Here is a 5,143-nt window from a genome sequence, read left to right on the forward strand (position 1 = left end):
TAATGAGTTTGGAGAACTCCATATATAGAGGTTTAAAATGACATTTTGTGAATATAATACACAATCATGATAATACAGGTAGAAACAATCTTATTCACTGCTGAGCAAAGATCCAACATTAGAACAAATGGGAGGCTGCCTTCTACAACCCCACTGTTTCCCACCTCTCCAAAGCAATGGAACTGTAGCTGCATAAGCACCTAAGAAAAATGAGGGGAAATTTGCTACTTATATCACCTTTCAGGCAGAGAGAGAGAGAGACAGTGCTTTTTACCTGTTTTTTAAAAATCTGCTTTTTACCTGGAAGCCACCTCCCACTGACTGTTGCTCCCCTGTTCTTCCATGCCTGCCTGACCCAGCAAGGGTGGGCAGTGCTGGGGCAAGAGAGAGCAGCCCTAGAAAGCTGGATGGCCCAAGCTCCTTTGAGACTTTCTGGCTCTCTGAAGATTTCAGCTAATGTGTGAAGGCAAAGAAGACAGGGCAGATTGTATTGCCAGTGCAGTGCTGCTAGCTTTCACCGTAAGTTGTAGCTCATTTTCCTCCAAGGTCTGTTTTTCCCAGGGAGTGGGTTATCCAAGTCTCTCCTCACTTGTAGAAACAGCAGCACAGATCTAACTCACCCTAAAAAATAAGAAGCATGGAAATCACACATTCCTGATACCTCCAAGACCAGAAAGGCAATTGAAAGGATACCTTGCTGTGTGTTTTTCAAGCTGGTCTTGTGACAGTTTAGGAGTGACTTATGTTGTTTTAAACACATGGCATTGGCAGTCCAACTTTAATTATTGAGATGAAGGCAGATTTAATGTACAAATTGATTCACAGATGCACTGAAACTATTTTTCTTTATCTTGACCTCAGTCCCTATGCAGATATAAATTCCCAGCTGTGAATCTATGGTACTTAATGATGGTACTTAATGTTCTTTCTTAACTGGGCTGGAGCTTAACTCCTTCTGCAAGAGCAGCAGCATCCAGGATGCAGTGGTGTACATTTGTCTCAAGAAAAAATACCAGTATGGGAAGCAGTGAGCTGGGGGACAGGGTAAGTGTACTCTTGGTGGAGTGAGTTAATGTTTGATGGACAGGTGATGGAGTAGGCTAATATTTGAACATCTGGAGATTTAACTTCAAACACCCGCTGGGATTTGAGTCTGCTCTGATCTGTTATGGCCGTTTGCCACGTCAAAGGATTTCTACACAGCTAAGCAGACTCCAGCCAGGCTGCCAGTCTCTCTAGCCATCCCCACCTGGCTTGTAGAGGGCAGTGTATACCTGGTGACCTCACAGTCCTGTCCCAAACCCCTGGAGATTGTCCCAGGGCTGCTGTGACAGAAAATGTGACAGTGAATTGACTCCAACATGGGAACATGGGAGAAAGGGGCAGATCCAGCAATGCTGGGAATGAGCTAGGGGCCCTGGAGGTTCTGCTTCAGTGCCCTATTTCTAAAGTATTGGGTTTCTCTGGTCTGAGAAGGTAGGTTGAAATAACAGTTCAGATGCATCCTCCAAGGAAGGAATTAGCAGAGCTGCCTGGGGAAGCCTGCAAAGGGCTAGGCAGTGTTGCTCAGAGCAGAAAGGACTTTGGGATGGCAGTACTCTATTTTTTTTTCCTCACTGTTTTTTGAGGGAAAAAAAGAGATGTTATTATACAAAAATTTATAGGTGTACAATGTTTGTCCCTGAATTTGCATTTGTTTGATCTACATTTCTTGGCTTCAGCACAAAGCCAATCTAGCTTATTCCACTTTCTGCACTCCATCTCTCTAGCTTTGATAGCTTCAGTCAGAATCAGCAACCAAAGCTCCAGCTCACAGATATCTGTTTTCTCAGCCCAAATGATCATAAAAACAGGGACATGCCTTCCAGGCTTTAGCCTCTTCTGGCCAATTTGTACTAGGAGAGCACTCCAGCTCACAAGCTCTTTACAGCTTGTATGGAGAGAGCCCCAGGACGTGCAGAGGTTTACTGGAGGGGCCTCTAGTACAGCTTTCAGTAGGGAATCCTGATGGAAAAGAGTCCATAAAAAAAACCCAAACCTAATGGGGGGCAGTTTGCACTGGGGTGAAAAGGATGGGGTTGGGGTTTTTTCTGTTTTTATGGTGATGCTGCACTTAAATGTGGCTTACTTAGAGAGCAGCGTGTGACCCATGTGTACCTTGTCACATCTGATAGATCTCATGTGAAAAGCTGAAAGCTCTCAATAGCAGCTGGGCCCCAGGGACCATCACAAGCCTGAGCTGCATTAATTAAATGACCAAGAGCAAAGCTCACAACTCCTTTGACAGTGACAGAACTCTGCCAAGAGTGTGGGGCTGCCACAATCCTCTTCTCTTTCAGCACCCATGGGACCAGAACCTCCCAATATAACTCTCAAAGCTCCAGCAACTCCAGAGAAGCTACAATAGTTTGAACCAACACCATGTCTGGCCCTTTGTCTTAAATCTTCCACCCAGACTTGGTTTTACAGACTGTCCAGGTCATGACAGAGTCCCCATCTATCACAGTCAGGTTACTTCCCTCCTATCCTAAATCAAGCAAGCCAAACCGAGGGCAGCTCCTTTGTGGAAGGCTTTCTTGGCTGGTTTTCCCCTCTTCCCTCCCTAATTGTTCGTTAATGTACGTAAATGATTTAACCAAATAGAGGCTAGAGTTTCCCGTAGGAAGGGAAGTTTGTTGGAGGAGGGGACAATCCACAGATGGATTTACCTATATCAGATTCTGGGTAAATATTTATTCTCCTTTCCCTTTTGTGCACCCTTCTCAGCCACAGGAACAATGACAGATCCTTGCCAGCCAGAGGGCAGCAGGGAAATATTACTCCCATTTTACAAGTACACAAGTAGGTCAAAGGTGGCTTAATCTCAATCTTGGGAAAGTCAGTGGTGCTTTTACCTCTGGTTCTGGGGAACTTTGAACAGGAGCAGCTGGAGTGAGCAGCTGGAGCAAACAGCCAGCGCCAGCCTGGCGGTGGGCAGGAGCTGAGCTCTGGGGCTGCATCACCGGGCATCCCAGGGAGTGCCACCCTCCTACCTCAGCAACCACCAATGACCGGAGTCCTGGTCCCTCTCTGGACACTGACTTCAGCACCTCTGACTTACCTTGTGGAGGGGCTGGGAAGTTTCATTAATTCCCATTTGTAAAGTGGATTAAGAGTGCTGCCTACAATGAATTCTTTGCAGCAAGAGCTGTGGCATTTAGCAAGATGAAGAGAGCGGAACACTCCCATGCTTTATTTTTTTCTGGCCTTTTTTCTGGATATTTTTGCAATAGGGAAAAATTAATGTTAGATTTTATTACAACACAACAGACTACAGCCACCCTTATTTCCCGGAATAATAACAGTCATAACGCATTACGTTAGTGCACTAATCCGCAAGACATGCACTGTTGACCTCTGAGGTAATTTTGGATCATGCTCAAGCCAAATAAAGGCAGATTTGTGGTTGCAGGTGAGAGATCCTCTAAAAAACCATAAATGTAACCACAACGTCCTCTGGTTTGATCTGAACTCAGCCTGGCCTTCATTGGTTTTTCTGGTGCTAGTCCAGAAGTAAGAGAGATTAATGATTTAAAGGCATTACACTAGGATATGATGTAACTCAGCACAGAGTGCTGGCCTTGGGAAGATAGTTTGCAGTAAGTATCCAAGACAGCAAACCATGAACCATCCCTCCTGAATGACAGCTTTCTCCTTGGAAAAAATAGGCTTGACTGGAATAATTCATGGCATGAATGTGTCCAGTGATTACAGGGGCAAGTGAATGTGCCCTTCTACAGGGCAGAAAATGCCCATGTGAAATGTTACACCTCATTTTCTGCCTCCTGAATGGGCAGAATAATGGTTTGTGTCTTTGGCAGACGATAAAAAAGTCAAGGGAGAGAGGTGAGCCTGTGAGGGTGGCAGCAGTGCCCATGCCCGTGCCATGACATGGAATGCTGCATACCCAGAGAGCAGCTTGAAGCTCAGGCATCACTGACCCTATGGCCTGGGCTCTGTGCAGTGTCTTCTGTCATCTCCTCAGTCCCTGCTCTTTGGGCTCATTAGATATATATACCAGGAGTCCACTTACCCACACTGTAATCCCTTCCCTGAGTAAGATCTGAACCCCTGTGCTAATCCTGAACCTTTAGAGAAAATATTCCCCGCCTGTTATGACTACAGGCCTGCCTGAACTCTAATAAATCAGCGAGGCTCCAGTGGAATAACACAAAGCTTGAGGGAGTGCTGAGTGTGTAAATGTATATAAAAGGGAAAGGCAGTCCCGATCTTCCTTTAGCAGCCATTAATTACAGCCAGAGATGGGAATAGGAAACAGCAGTCGTTCTGGGATACTGCTGTTTGCAACTCAGTCAGGGGTAGGCTGAAGCCTGAAGACAGAGAGGAGAGAGCACTGTGTAGTGGACTGGGGAGATACATGAAGCTTAAAAACAACCTCCCCTTGAAAGAGTTGCTGCTTTGCCAGTTTAAGCTTTTGGTCTATGAAGTGATATCAGTATGGTGAGGCATAAGCCCCATCATTGCACAGGAGATTCACAGGGAGAGAACACATAGGGACACATTAGTAAACGGTGCCAGCCTTAAAGGGCAACAGATTGGCACCAGCCAGGCAGCACCTCACCTCCTCCACCAGAAGAGGCACTTGGGTTAAACAGCAGTCAGCAGGGACTTTGTTATGGAAAACAGGTTTACTGGCACTGCAGTTGGGACAAGTTATCTGGAGTGGACCAGGGTGCTGAGCTGAGGGGCCTGTTGGGTCAGGGAGCAGGGAGGCAGTGAGGAGTCGGGCTGTTCTGCAGCTGATTGTGCAAAGAAAAAGCTTGGGAAATCTTGGGAAAGATCTTTTTCTATTTATTAAACAGCTTGCAAGGAAGCTTAGTCAGCGCTTCTATAGCAACTCTACACTAGCAAGACTGTGACTGTAATTATTAATAGGGAAGGAGAGGTGAGCAGTGTGGTGGATTTGAAAACACCTTGTACAAAACTGTTTTCCAATCAATGGTAAAACCATAGCCCCTGCTTCATTTAAGCAACAGCTCCTCGTGTATTTCCTCCCTCAACAAATAATTTTATTGTCAACGTGGACTAAGTCGAAGAACCTTCTCTGCCCAGCGGGAACAAATCAGGAGCACAGGTACAGCCT

The sequence above is a fragment of the Passer montanus genome, unplaced genomic scaffold (assembly GCF_014805655.1).
Source record: "Passer montanus isolate IOZ18808 unplaced genomic scaffold, ASM1480565v1 scaffold2, whole genome shotgun sequence".
Taxonomy (NCBI): domain Eukaryota; kingdom Metazoa; phylum Chordata; class Aves; order Passeriformes; family Passeridae; genus Passer; species Passer montanus.